At 54.9% G+C, this 14,368-nt stretch overlaps 9 non-coding genes across 9 annotated transcripts; all 9 read right to left on the bottom strand.

Moving 5' to 3' along the window:
- Nucleotides 1–1,710: 1,710 nt before the first annotated feature.
- On the bottom strand, nt 1,711–1,804 carry TRNAY-GUA. Its single transcript has 2 exons — nt 1,768–1,804; nt 1,711–1,746 (listed from the first exon to the last, which is right to left on the bottom strand). It is a non-coding gene; the product is annotated as a tRNA-Tyr (tRNA).
- A 1,940-nt stretch (nt 1,805–3,744) lies between these two features.
- TRNAY-GUA lies at nt 3,745–3,838 on the bottom strand. Its single transcript has 2 exons — nt 3,802–3,838; nt 3,745–3,780 (listed from the first exon to the last, which is right to left on the bottom strand). It is a non-coding gene; the product is annotated as a tRNA-Tyr (tRNA).
- A 754-nt stretch (nt 3,839–4,592) lies between these two features.
- TRNAA-AGC lies at nt 4,593–4,665 on the bottom strand. Its single transcript has one exon. It is a non-coding gene; the product is annotated as a tRNA-Ala (tRNA).
- A 1,124-nt stretch (nt 4,666–5,789) lies between these two features.
- On the bottom strand, nt 5,790–5,883 carry TRNAY-GUA. The gene is made up of 2 exons: nt 5,847–5,883; nt 5,790–5,825 (listed from the first exon to the last, which is right to left on the bottom strand). It is a non-coding gene; the product is annotated as a tRNA-Tyr (tRNA).
- Nucleotides 5,884–7,839: 1,956 nt separating this feature from the next.
- TRNAY-GUA lies at nt 7,840–7,933 on the bottom strand. Its single transcript has 2 exons — nt 7,897–7,933; nt 7,840–7,875 (listed from the first exon to the last, which is right to left on the bottom strand). It is a non-coding gene; the product is annotated as a tRNA-Tyr (tRNA).
- A 767-nt stretch (nt 7,934–8,700) lies between these two features.
- Nucleotides 8,701–8,773, bottom strand: TRNAA-AGC. The gene has a single exon. It is a non-coding gene; the product is annotated as a tRNA-Ala (tRNA).
- Nucleotides 8,774–9,903: 1,130 nt separating this feature from the next.
- On the bottom strand, nt 9,904–9,997 carry TRNAY-GUA. Its single transcript has 2 exons — nt 9,961–9,997; nt 9,904–9,939 (listed from the first exon to the last, which is right to left on the bottom strand). It is a non-coding gene; the product is annotated as a tRNA-Tyr (tRNA).
- Nucleotides 9,998–10,752: 755 nt separating this feature from the next.
- On the bottom strand, nt 10,753–10,825 carry TRNAA-AGC. The gene has a single exon. It is a non-coding gene; the product is annotated as a tRNA-Ala (tRNA).
- A 3,164-nt stretch (nt 10,826–13,989) lies between these two features.
- On the bottom strand, nt 13,990–14,083 carry TRNAY-GUA. Its single transcript has 2 exons — nt 14,047–14,083; nt 13,990–14,025 (listed from the first exon to the last, which is right to left on the bottom strand). It is a non-coding gene; the product is annotated as a tRNA-Tyr (tRNA).
- Between the last annotated feature and the right edge of the window lie 285 nt (nt 14,084–14,368).

The following is a 14,368-nucleotide window of genomic DNA, read 5'->3' as shown; positions in this document are numbered from 1 at the left end:
AACGCCGCAAGGGAAGAGCATAGCGCCGGGGCGCGCGCTAGCCCTGCCCTCTACCCGGGCGCCGCCTCCCCGCTGACCCACAAGGGACCCCGGATTGTCTCAAGCACGCGCAGCACACCGCTGGGACCCCAGCCCTGATTCCCACCCACAATAGGGACGGTGGTGCAACGGAAAACCCGTCCGGCGCCGAAGCCTCCTGCCTGGCTCCAAAGGGGCCTTTGCAAACACAACGTCTTCTCAGCCCATTTCCCTTCCCCTTGGCCAATAATGGACACGTTCCCACTCCCACCCTTTCACCCGACTCGGCCTCCGCGCCTACCTCAGGAAAAACAAACACTAAGAAAGAGACTCGCAAAAGAAAAGAACTCAGACACACAGGCTTCTGAAGAGAAGCAGCCCTTTGGCTGCCTGAGGACAAAGGCTTGCTGCAAAGCCAAGCGTGGAACAGACCACTCCTTTCTGTGCAGACATCAAGGGTGTATGTGGGTGGGGATGGGAGAGAGAGAAAGAGCAGCAGCTTGGAGAATGCGGGCATCGATCCGCTACCTCTCACATGCTAAGCGGCGCTCTACCACTTGAGCTAATTCCCCAGAGACCCACAATGTACCTCACCCCTCCACCACCCACTGTCAACTCAGCGCAAACCCATTCCAGAGATCTCTTCACACCATAAAACAAACTACCTTTCCAAGGTGCTGGGCAAGCGTAAAGGACCTCCACTCAACAAGGACACGGGACATAGCAAACAACGCTGCTCCCCTTTCTTGCCTTTCAACAAAATACACCTTTCCAGAGACCAGCAGAGAAACTCACACACGCCCATGCCTTGCACACCCACACGTACCTAACGCCTCCGTTCATGACAACAAGAAGAGCAAAACCAGCAAAATAAAGGGGTCCACTCGCCTCCTTGCCTCACGGCGCCTCTTGATTGCACAGGCCAAGGACAGCAAAGCTTCAGATTATGTACGGATAGCCCGGCAGCAACTTGACAGAAATCCCGCGAGATCGGGTTTGTAGCAATTCTCCGCCAGAAGCCTCTTACACACTCTGTGCGATCGCGGTTGCCCAAGAAGAAATCCCAGCTCTACAAATGTGATGGAAAGGAAAGAAATGGAGCGCGCCCTCACTACTCCATAAACTGAGCTCTATGACGCGGAGGAAAGATGGACAAGAGAGAGCAAACCGTTGAAACGCACACATTGCTACAACGATGAGCATAACAGCCCGCCGTCAGCAGCGCACACAATCGGTTGAGCCCGAAGGACAAGGAACTCTCAGCCACTAAAGGGCCTTTCGTTTCCCCTTACGTTCCCCTCCTCTGCCACCAGAAACTCAGTCCCCCCGGCACCTCTGCCCCATGCAAAAAACACCGAAGACAGCTTGGGGACATAGCTACGGACAGGCTATTTTATGACAAAGGCGCCCCGGGCTACCAGGGGGATAAATGGCACTTCTGAAGCCTGACATCCATAGCTAGATGTCTACGCTGTGAGCGCGGAGGGCGAAGAAAAAGGAGCTCTGCCTCTAAAGGCGTAAACTGTGGCCTAGGTCCTTGGAAGCAGGTGTGGTAGATGAAAGTAGCGGCAAGTGGTGCTTTAAATGCAGCAGATTTCCAACGGCCAGTCTCGCACGAATGGAGTAAAACACGGCAATGGCCAGAGTGGGAGCTCCAAAGAAGAGCGTGTCACGAAGGAAACAAAAGCCACTTCCTTCGAGCCGGAGTTGAACCAGCGACCTAAGGATTCCCAGGAGAATTAATTACGCCTACAGTCCTCCGCTCTACCAACTGAGCTATCGAAGGAAGACAGGAACAAAGGGCCCAGAGTGACTCAAGGTGTCAGGCAGAAGTGCCACTGGCACTAACTGCTAATTATAGGCTTGCCCGTGCCCAGCCCTTGAAAGGAATAAGTCACACGCACCTATCCCTTCATCCTCACGGCTGCCCCGGGTGGCAGCCTAGTCTACCCTCAATTCACCCAACGGAAGCCCGCACACATATACCGCTCAAAGGCTCCCTAACAGGCATGGCACGAAGACAACGCCGCAAGGAAGAACGCAACGCCGGGCGCGGCGCTAGCCCTGCCCTCTACCGGGGCGCCGCCTCCCCGCTGACCCACAAGGGACCCCGGATTGTCTCAAGCACGCGCAGCACACCGCTGGGACCCCAGCCTGATTCCCACCCACAATAGGGACGGTGGTGCAACGGAAAACCCGTCCGGCGCCGAAGCCTCCTGCCTGGCTCCAAAGGCCTTTGCAAACACAACGTCTTCTCAGCCCATTTCCCTTCCCCTTGGCCAATAATGGACACGTTCCCACTCCCACCCTTTCACACCCGACTCGGCCTCCGCGCCTACCTCAGGAAAAACAAACACTAAGAAAGAGACTCGCAAAAGAAAGAACTCAGACACACAGGCTTCTGAAAGAGAAGCTGCCCCAGGACAAAAGGCTTGCCGCAAAGCCAAGCGTGGAACAGACCACTCCTTTCTGTGCAGACATCAAGGGTGTATGTGGGTGGGGATGGGAAAGAGAGAGAAAGAGCAGCAGCTTGGAGAATGCGGGCATCGATCCGCTACCTCTCACATGCTAAGCGGCGCTCTACCACTTGAGCTAATTCCCCAGAGACCACAAGTACCTCACCCCTCCACCACCCACTGTCAACTCAGCGCAAACCCATTCCAGAGATCTCTTCACACATAAAACAAACTACCTTTCCAAGGTGCTGGGCAAGCGTAAAAGGACCTCCACTCAACAAGGACACGGGACATAGCAAACAACGCTGCTCCCCTTTCTTGCCTTTCAACAAAATACACCTTTCCAGAGACCAGCAGAGAAACTCACACACGCCCATGCCTTGCACACCCACACGTACCTAACGCCTCCGTTCATGACAACAAGAAGAGCAAAACCCAGCAAAATAAAGGGGTCCACTCGCCTCCTTGCCTCACGGCGCCTCTTGATTGCACAGGCCAAGGACAGCAAAGCTTCAGATTATGTACGGATAGCCCGGCAGCAACTTGACAGAAATCCCGCGAGATCGGGTTTGTAGCAATTCTCCGCCAGAAGCCTCTTACACACTCTGTGCGATCGCGGTTGCCCAAGAAGAAATCCCAGCTCTACAAATGTGATGGAAAGGAAAGAAATGGAGCCGCGCCCTCACACTACTCCATAAACTGAGCTCTATGGCGGAGGAAAGATGGACAAAGAGAGAGCAAACCGTTGAAACGCACACATTGCTACAACGATGAGCATAACAGCCCGCCGTCAGCAGCGCGCACAATCGGTTGAGCCCGAAGGACAAGGAACTCTCAGCCACTAAAGGGCCTTTTCGTTTCCCTTACGTTCCCCTCCCCTCTGCCACCAGAAACTCAGTCCCCCCGGCACCTCTGCCCCATGCAAAAAACACCGAAGACAGCTTGGGGACATAGCTACGGACAGGCTATTTTATGACAAAGGCGCCCCGGGCTACCAGGGGGATAAATGGCACTTCTGAAGCCTGACATCCATAGCTAGATGTCTACGCTGTGAGCGCGGGAGGGCGAAGAAAAAGGAGCTCTGCCTCTAAAGGCGTAAACTGTGGCCTAGGTCCTTGGAAGCAGGTGTGGTAGATGAAAGTAGCGGCAAGTGGTGCTTTAAATGCAGCAGATTTCCAACGGCCAGTCTCGCACGAATGGAGTAAAACACGGCAATGGCCAGAGTGGGAGCTCCAAAGAAGAGCGTGTCACGAAGGAAACAAAAGCCACTTCCTTCGAGCCGGAGTTGAACCAGCGACCTAAGGATTCCCAGGAGAATTAATTACGCCTACAGTCCTCCGCTCTACCAACTGAGCTATCGAAGGAAGACAGGAACAAAGGGCCCAGAGTGACTCAAGGTGTCAGGCAGAAGTGCCACTGGCACTAACTGCTAATTATAGGCTTGCCCGTGCCCAGCCCTTGAAAGGAATAAGTCACACGCACCTATCCCTTCATCCTCACGGCTGCCCCGGGTGGCTGCCTAGTCTACCCTCAATTCACCCAACGGAAGCCCGCACACATATACCGCTCAAAGGCTCCTAACAGGCATGGCACGAAGACAACGCCGCAGGGAAGAGCGCAACGCCGGGCGCGGCGCTAGCCCTGCCCTCTACCCGGGACGCCGCCTCTCCCCGCTGACCCACAAGGGACCCCGGATTGTCTCAAGCACGCGCAGCACACCGCTGGGACCCCAGCCCTGATTCCCACCCACAATAGGGACGGTGGTGCAACGGAAAACCCGGCCGACGCCGAAGCCTCCTGCCTGGCTCCAAAGGGGCCTTTGCAAACACAACGTCTTCTCAGCCCATTTCCCTTCCCCTTGGCCAATAGGACACGTTCCCACTCCCACCCTTTCACACCCGACTCGGCCTCCCGCGCCTACCTCAGGAAAAACAAACACTAAGAAAGAGACTCGCAAAAGAAAAGAACTCAGACACACAGGCTTCTGAAAGAGAAGCAGCCCCTTTGGCTGCCTGAGGACAAAAGGCTTGCCGCAAAGCCGAGTGGACCAGAACACTCCTTTCTGTGCAGACATCAAGGGTGTATGTGGGTGGGAAAAAGAGAGAAAGAGCAGCAGCTTGGAGAATGCGGGCATCGATCCCGCTACCTCTCACATGCTAAGCGAGCGCTCTACCACTTGAGCTAATTCCCCAGAGACCCACAAGCTACCTCACCCCCTCCACCACCCACTGTCAACTCAGCGCAAACCCATTCCAGAGATCTCTTCACACCGCAAAACAAACTACCTTTCCAAGGTGCTGGGCAAGCGTAAAAGGACCTCCACTCAACAAGGACACGGGACATAGCAAACAACGCTGCTCCCCTTTCTTGCCTTTCAACAAAATACACCTTTCCAGAGACCAGCAGAGAAACTCACACACGCCCATGCCTTGCACACCCACACGTACCTAACGCCTCCGTTCATGACAACAAGAAGAGCAAACCCAGCAAAATAAAGGGGTCCACTCGCCTCCTTGCCTCACGGCGCCTCTTGATTGCACAGGCCAAGGACAGCAAAGCTTCAGATTATGTACGGATAGCCCGGCAGCAACTTGACAGAAATCCCGAGATCGGGTTTGTAGCAATTCTCCGCCAGAAGCCTCTTACACACTCTGTGCGATCGCGGTTGCCCTAGAAGAAATCCCTGGTCTTCTAATGTGATGGAAAGGAATGAAATGGAGGCGGGGCCTCACACTACTCCAGAAACTGAGCTCTATGACGCGGAGGAAAGATGGACAAAGAGAGAGCAAACCGTTGAAACGCACACATTGCTACAACGATGAGCATAACAGCCCGCCGTCAGCAGCGCGCACAATCGGTTGAGCCCGAAGGACAAGGAACTCTCAGCCACTAAAGGGCCTTTTCGTTTCCCCTTACGTTCCCCTCCCCTCTGCCACCAGAAACTCAGTCCCCCCGGCACCTCTGCCCCATGCAAAAAACACCGAAGACAGCTTGGGGACATAGCTACGGACAGGCTATTTTATGACAAAGCGCCCGGGCTACCAGGGGATAAATGGCACTTCTGAAGCCTGACATCCATAGCTAGATGTCTACGCTGTGGCGCGGGAGGGCGAAGAAAAAGGAGCTCTGCCTCTAAAGGCGTAAACTGTGGCCTAGGTCCTTGGAAGCAGGTGTGGTAGATGAAAGTAGCGGCAAGTGGTGCTTTAAATGCAGCAGATTTCCAACGGCCAGTCTCGCACCAATGGAGTAAAACACGGCAATGGCCAGAGTGGGAGCTCCAAAGAAGAGCGTGTCACGAAGGAAACAAAAGCCACTTCCTTCGAGCCGGAGTTGAACCAGCGACCTAAGGATTCCCAGGAGAATTAATTACGCCTACAGTCCTCCGCTCTACCAACTGAGCTATCGAAGGAAGACAGGAACAAAGGGCCCAGAGTGACTCAAGGTGTCAGGCAGAAGTGCCACTGGCACTAACTGCTAATTATAGGCTTGCCCGTGCCCAGCCCTTGAAAGGAATAAGTCACATGCACCTATCCCTTCATCCTCACGGCTGCCCCGGGTGGCTGCCTAGTCTACCCTCAATTCACCCAACGGGAAGCCCGCACACATATACCGCTCAAAGGCTCCCTAACAGGCATGGCACGAAGACAACGCCGCAAGGGAAGAGCATAACGCCGGGCGCGACGCTAGCCCTGCCCTCTACCCGGGACGCCGCCTCTCCCCGCTGACCCACAAGGGACCCCGGATTGTCTCAAGCACGCGCAGCACACCGCTGGGACCCCAGCCCTGATTCCCACCCACAATAGGGACGGTGGTGCAACGGAAAACCCGGCCGACGCCGAAGCCTCCTGCCTGGCTCCAAAGGGGCCTTTGCAAACACAACGTCTTCTCAGCCCATTTCCCTTCCCCTTGGCCAATAGGACACGTTCCCACTCCCACCCTTTCACACCCGACTCGGCCTCCCGCGCCTACCTCAGGAAAAACAAACACTAAGAAAGAGACTTGCAAAAGAAAAGAACTCAGACACACAGGCTTCTGAAAGAGAAGCAGCCCCTTTGGCTGCCTGAGGACAAAAGGCTTGCCGCAAAGCCGAGAGTGGACCAGAACACTCCTTTCTGCGCAGACATCAAGGGTGTAGATGGGAAAGAGAGAGAGAAAGAGCAGCAGCTTGGAGAATGCGGGCATCGATTCCGCAACTTCTCACATACTAAGCGAGCGCTCTACCACTTGAGCTAATTCCCCAGAGACCCACAAGCTACCTCACCCCCTCCACCACCCACTGTCAACTCAGCGCAAACCCATTCCAGAGATCTCTTCACACCGCAAAACAAACTACCTTTCCAAGGTGCTGGGCAAGCGTAAAAGGACCTCCACTCAACAAGGACACGGGACATAGCAAACAACGCTGCTCCCCTTTCTTGCCTTTCAACAAAATACACCTTTCCAGAGACCAGCAGAGAAACTCACACACGCCCATGCCTTGCACACCCACACGTACCTAACGCCTCCGTTCATGACAACAAGAAGAGCAAACCCAGCAAAATAAAGGGGTCCACTCGCCTCCTTGCCTCACGGCGCCTCTTCGGTGCACAGGCCAAGGACAGCAAAGCTTCAGATTATGTACGGATAGCCCGGCAGCAACTTGACAGAAATCCCGCGAGATCGGGTTTGTAGCAATTCTCCGCCAGAAGCCTCTTACACACTCTGTGCGATCGCGGTTGCCCAAGAAGAAATCCCAGCTCTACAAATGTGATGGAAAGGAAAGAAATGGAGCCGCGCCCTCACACTACTCCATAAACTGAGCTCTATGACGCGGAGGAAAGATGGACAAAGAGAGAGCAAACCGTTGACACGCACACATTGCTACAACGATGAGCATAACAGCCCGCCGTCAGCAGCGCACACAATCGGTTGAGCCCGAAGGACGAGGAACTCTCAGCCACTAAAGGGCCTTTTCGTTTCCCCTTACGTTCCCCTCCCCTCTGCCACCAGAAACTCAGTCCCCCCGGCACCTCTGCCCCATGCAAAAAACACCGAAGACAGCTTGGGGACATAGCTACGGACAGGCTATTTTATGACAAAGGCGCCCCGGGCTACCAGGGGGATAAATGGCACTTCTGAAGCCTGACATCCATAGCTAGATGTCTACGCTGTGAGCGGGAGGCGAAGAAAAGGAGCTCTGCCTCTAAAGGCGTAAACTGTGGCCTAGGTCCTTGGAAGCAGGTGTGGTAGATGAAAGTAGCGGCAAGTGGTGCTTTAAATGCAGCAGATTTCCAACGGCCAGTCTCGCACCAATGGAGTAAAACACGGCAATGGCCAGAGTGGGAGCTCCAAAGAAGAGCGTGTCACGAAGGAAACAAAAGCCAGTTCCTTCGAGCCGGAGTTGAACCAGCGACCTAAGGATTCCCAGGAGAATTAATTAAACCTACAGTCCTCCGCTCTACCAACTGAGCTATCGAAGGAAGACAGGAACAAAGGGCCCAGAGTGACTCAAGGTGTCAGGCAGAAGTGCCACTGGCACTAACTGCTAATTATAGGCTTGCCCGTGCCCAGCCCTTGAAAGGAATAAGTCACACGCACCTATCCCTTCATCCTCACGGCTGCCCCGGGTGGCCGCCTAGTCTACCCTCAATTCACCCAACGGGAAGCCCGCACACATATACCGCTCAAAGGCTCCCTAACAGGCATGGCACGAAGACAACGCCGCAAGGGAAGAACGCAACGCCGGGGGCGCGACGCTAGCCCTGCCCTCTACCCGGGACGCCGCCTCTCCCCGCTGACCCACAAGGGACCCCGGATTGTCTCAAGCACGCGCAGCACACCGCTGGGACCCCAGCCCTGATTCCCACCCACAATAGGGACGGTGGTGCAACGGAAAACCCGGCCGACGCCGAAGCCTCCTGCCTGGCTCCAAAGGGGCCTTTGCAAACACAACGTCTTCTCAGCCCATTTCCCTTCCCCTTGGCCAATAGGACACGTTCCCACTCCCACCCTTTCACACCCGACTCGGCCTCCCGCGCCTACCTCAGGAAAAACAAACACTAAGAAAGAGACTTGCAAAAGAAAAGAACTCAGACACACAGGCTTCTGAAAGAGAAGCAGCCCCTTTGGCTGCCTGAGGACAAAAGGCTTGCCGCAAAGCCGAGAGTGGACCAGAACACTCCTTTCTGTGCAGACATCAAGGGTGTATGTGGGTGGGGATGGGAAAGAGAGAGAAAGAGCAGCAGCTTGGAGAATGCGGGCATCGATCCCGCTACCTCTCACATGCTAAGCGAGCGCTCTACCACTTGAGCTAATTCCCCAGAGACCCACAAGCTACCTCACCCCCTCCACCACCCACTGTCAACTCAGCGCAAACCCATTCCAGAGATCTCTTCACACCGCAAAACAAACTACCTTTCCAAGGTGCTGGGCAAGCGTAAAAGGACCTCCACTCAACAAGGACACGGGACATAGCAAACAACGCTGCTCCCCTTTCTTGCCTTTCAACAAAATACACCTTTCCAGAGACCAGCAGAGAAACTCACACACGCCCATGCCTTGCACACCCACACGTACCTAACGCCTCCGTTCATGACAACAAGAAGAGCAAACCCAGCAAAATAAAGGGGTCCACTCGCCTCCTTGCCTCACGGCGCCTCTTCGGTGCACAGGCCAAGGACAGCAAAGCTTCAGATTATGTACGGATAGCCCGGCAGCTCCTTGACAGAAATCCCGCGAGATCGGGTTTGTAGCAATTCTCCGCCAGAAGCCTCTTACACACTCTGTGCGATCGCGGTTGCCCAAGAAGAAATCCCAGCTCTACAAATGTGATGGAAAGGAAAGAAATGGAGCCGCGCCCTCACACTACTCCATAAACTGAGCTCTATGACGCGGAGGAAAGATGGACAAAGAGAGAGCAAACCGTTGAAACGCACACATTGCTACAACGATGAGCATAACAGCCCGCCGTCAGCAGCGCGCACAATCGGTTGAGCCCGAAGGACAAGGAACTCTCAGCCACTAAAGGGCCTTTTCGTTTCCCCTTACGTTCCCCTCCCCTCTGCCACCAGAAACTCAGTCCCCCCGGCACCTCTGCCCCATGCAAAAAACACCGAAGACAGCTTGGGGACATAGCTACGGACAGGCTATTTTATGACAAAGGCGCCCCGGGCTACCAGGGGGATAAATGGCACTTCTGAAGCCTGACATCCATAGCTAGATGTCTACGCTGTGAGCGCGGGAGGGCGAAGAAAAAGGAGCTCTGCCTCTAAAGGCGTAAACTGTGGCCTAGGTCCTTGGAAGCAGGTGTGGTAGATGAAAGTAGCGGCAAGTGGTGCTTTAAATGCAGCAGATTTCCAACGGCCAGTCTCGCACGAATGGAGTAAAACACGGCAATGGCCAGAGTGGGAGCTCCAAAGAAGAGCGTGTCACGAAGGAAACAAAAGCCAGTTCCTTCGAGCCGGAGTTGAACCAGCGACCTAAGGATTCCCAGGAGAATTAATTAAACCTACAGTCCTCCGCTCTACCAACTGAGCTATCGAAGGAAGACAGGAACAAAGGGCCCAGAGTGACTCAAGGTGTCAGGCAGAAGTGCCACTGGCACTAACTGCTAATTATAGGCTTGCCCGTGCCCAGCCCTTGAAAGGAATAAGTCACGCACCTATCCCTTCATCCTCACGGCTGCCCGGGTGGCTGCCTAGTCTACCCTCAATTCACCCAACGGAAGCCCGCACACATATACCGCTCAAAGGCTCCTAACAGGCATGGCACGAAGACAACGCCGCAAGGGAAGAGCGCAACGCCGGGCGCGCGCTAGCCCTGCCCTCTACCCGGGCCGCCTCTCCCGCTGACCCACAAGGGACCCCGGATTGTCTCAAGCACGCGCAGCACACCGCTGGGACCCCAGCCCTGATTCCCACCCACAATAGGGACGGTGGTGCAACGGAAAACCCGGCCGACGCCGAAGCCTCCTGCCTGGCTCCAAAGGGGCCTTTGCAAACACAACGTCTTCTCAGCCCATTTCCCTTCCCCTTGGCCAATAGGACACGTTCCCACTCCCACCCTTTCACACCCGACTCGGCCTCCCGCGCCTACCTCAGGAAAAACAAACACTAAGAAAGAGACTCGCAAAAGAAAAGAACTCAGACACACAGGCTTCTGAAAGAGAAGCAGCCCCTTTGGCTGCCTGAGGACAAAAGGCTTGCTGCAAAGCCGAGAGTGGACCAGAACACTCCTTTCTGTGCAGACATCAAGGGTGTATGTGGGTGGGGATGGGAAAGAGAGAGAAAGAGCAGCAGCTTGGAGAATGCGGGCATCGATCCCGCTACCTCTCACATGCTAAGCGAGCGCTCTACCACTTGAGCTAATTCCCCAGAGACCCACAAGCTACCTCACCCCCTCCACCACCCACTGTCAACTCAGCGCAAACCCATTCCAGAGATCTCTTCACACCGCAAAACAAACTACCTTTCCAAGGTGCTGGGCAAGCGTAAAAGGACCTCCACTCAACAAGGACACGGGACATAGCAAACAACGCTGCTCCCCTTTCTTGCCTTTCAACAAAATACACCTTTCCAGAGACCAGCAGAGAAACTCACACACGCCCATGCCTTGCACACCCACACGTACCTAACGCCTCCGTTCATGACAACAAGAAGAGCAAACCCAGCAAAATAAAGGGGTCCACTCGCCTCCTTGCCTCACGGCGCCTCTTGGTGCACAGGCCAAGGACAGCAAAGCTTCAGATTATGTACGGATAGCCCGGCAGCTCCTTGACAGAAATCCGCGAGATCGGCTGTGTAGCAATTCGCCGCCAGAAGCCTCGTACACACTCTGTGCGATCGCGGTTGCCCAAGAAGAAATCCCAGCTCTACCAATGTGATGGAAAGGAAAGAAATGGAGCCGCGCCCTCACACTACTCCATAAACTGAGCTCTATGGCCGGAGGAAAGATGGACAAAGAGAGAGCAAACCGTTGAACGCACACATTGCTACAACGATGAGCATAACAGCCCGCCGTCAGCAGCGCACAATCGGTTGAGCCCGAAGGACAAGGAACTCTCAGCCACTAAAGGGCCTTTTCGTTTCCCCTTACGTTCCCCTCCCCTCTGCCACCAGAAACTCAGTCCCCCCGGCACCTCTGCCCCATGCAAAAAACACCGAAGACAGCTTGGGGACATAGCTACGGACAGGCTATTTTATGACAAAGGCGCCCCGGGCTCCCAGGGGATAAATGGCACTTCTGAAGCCTGACATCCATAGCTAGATGTCTACGCTGTGGCGCGGGAGGCGAAGAAAAAGGAGCTCTGCCTCTAAAGGCGTAAACTGTGGCCTAGGTCCTTGGAAGCAGGTGTGGTAGATGAAAGTAGCGGCAAGTGGTGCTTTAAATGCAGCAGATTTCCAACGGCCAGTCTCGCACGAATGGAGTAAAACACGGCAATGGCCAGAGTGGGAGCTCCAAAGAAGAGCGTGTCACGAAGGAAACAAAAGCCAGTTCCTTTGAGCGGAGTTGAACCAGCGACCTAAGGATTCCCAGGAGAATTAATTAAGCCTACAGTCCTCCGCTCTACCAACTGAGCTATCGAAGGAAGACAGGAACAAAGGGCCCAGAGTGACTCAAGGTGTCAGGCAGAAGTGCCACTGGCACTAACTGCTAATTATAGGCTTGCCCGTGCCCAGCCCTTGAAAGGAATAAGTCACACGCACCTATCCCTTCATCCTCACGGCTGCCCGGGTGGCGCCTAGTCTACCCTCAATTCACCCAGCGAAGCCCGCACACATATACCGCTCAAAGGCTCCTAACAGGCATGGCACGAAGACAACGCCGCAAGGGAAGAGCAACGCCGGGCGCGGCGCTAGCCCTGCCCTCTACCGGGCGCCGCCTCCCGCTGACCCACCAGGGACCCCGGATTGTCTCAAGCACGCGCAGCACACCGCTGGGACCCCAGCCCTGATTCCCACCCACAATAGGGACGGTGGTGCAACGGAAAACCCGGCCGACGCCGAAGCCTCCTGCCTGGCTCCAAAGGGGCCTTTGCAAACACAACGTCTTCTCAGCCCATTTCCCTTCCCCTTGGCCAATAGGACACGTTCCCACTCCCACCCTTTCACACCCGACTCGGCCTCCGCGCCTACCTCAGGAAAAACAAACACTAAGAAAGAGACTCGCAAAGAAAAGAACTCAGACACACAGGCTTCTGAAGAGAAGCAGCCCCTTTGGCTGCCTGAGGACAAAGGCTTGCCGCAAAGCCGAGCGTGGAACAGAACACTCCTTTCTGTGCAGACATCAAGGGTGTATGTGGGTGGGGATGGAAAGAGAGAGAAAGAGCAGCAGCTTGGAGAATGCGGGCATCGATCCGCTACTTCTCACATGCTAAGCGAGCGCTCTACCACTTGAGCTAATTCCCCAGAGACCCACAAGCTACCTCACCCCCTCCACCACCCACTGTCAACTCAGCGCAAACCCATTCCAGAGATCTCTTCACACCGCAAAACAAACTACCTTTCCAAGGTGCTGGGCAAGCGTAAAAGGACCTCCACTCAACAAGGACACGGGACATAGCAAACAACGCTGCTCCCCTTTCTTGCCTTTCAACAAAATACACCTTTCCAGAGACCAGCAGAGAAACTCACACACGCCCATGCCTTGCACACCCACACGTACCTAACGCCTCCGTTCATGACAACAAGAAGAGCAAACCCAGCAAAATAAAGGGGTCCACTCGCCTCCTTGCCTCACGGCGCCTCTTCGGTGCACAGGCCAAGGACAGCAAAGCTTCAGATTATGTACGGATAGCCCGGCAGCTCCTTGACAGAAATCCCGCGAGATCGGGTTTGTAGCAATTCTCCGCCAGAAGCCTCTTACACACTCTGTGCGATCGCGGTTGCCCAAGAAGAAATCCCAGCTCTACAAATGTGATGGAAAGGAAAGAAATGGAGCCGCGCCCTCACACTACTCCATAAACTGAGCTCTATGACGCGGAGGAAAGATGGACAAAGAGAGAGCAAACCGTTGAAACGCACACATTGCTACAACGATGAGCATAACAGCCCGCCGTCAGCAGCGCGCACAATCGGTTGAGCCCGAAGGACAAGGAACTCTCAGCCACTAAAGGGCCTTTTCGTTTCCCCTTACGTTCCCCTCCCCTCTGCCACCAGAAACTCAGTCCCCCCGGCACCTCTGCCCCATGCAAAAAACACCGAAGACAGCTTGGGGACATAGCTACGGACAGGCTATTTTATGACAAAGGCGCCCCGGGCTACCAGGGGGATAAATGGCACTTCTGAAGCAGGACATCCATAGCTAGATGTCTACGCTGTGAGCGCGGGAGGGCGAAGAAAAAGGAGCTCTGCCTCTAAAGGCGTAAACTGTGGCCTAGGTCCTTGGAAGCAGGTGTGGTAGATGAAAGTAGCGGCAAGTGGTGCTTTAAATGCAGCAGATTTCCAACGGCCAGTCTCGCACGAATGGAGTAAAACACGGCAATGGCCAGAGTGGGAGCTCCAAAGAAGAGCGTGTCACGAAGGAAACAAAAGCCAGCTCCTTCAAACTGGAGTTGAACCAGCAACCTAAGGATTCCCAGGAGAATTAATTAAGCCTACAGTCCTCTGCTCTACCAACTGAGCTATCGAAGGAAGACAGGAACAAAGGGCCCAGAGTGACTCAAGGTGTCAGGCAGAAGTGCCACTGGCACTAACTGCTAATTATAGGCTTGCCCGTGCCCAGCCCTTGAAAGGAATAAGTCACACGCACCTATCCCTTCATCCTCACGGCTGCCCCGGGTGGCCGCCTAGTCTACCCTCAATTCACCCAACGGGAAGCCCGCACACATATACCGCTCAAAGGCTCCCTAACAGGCATGGCACGAAGACAACGCCGCAAGGGAAGAACGCAACGCCGGGGGCGCGACGCTAGCCCTG

The sequence above is a fragment of the Mauremys reevesii genome, linkage group 2 (genome assembly GCF_016161935.1).
Source record: "Mauremys reevesii isolate NIE-2019 linkage group 2, ASM1616193v1, whole genome shotgun sequence".
Taxonomy (NCBI): Eukaryota; Metazoa; Chordata; order Testudines; family Geoemydidae; genus Mauremys; species Mauremys reevesii.
The sequence above is the reverse complement of the archived record's forward strand: the minus strand, read 5'-3'. Positions and strand labels throughout refer to the sequence as shown.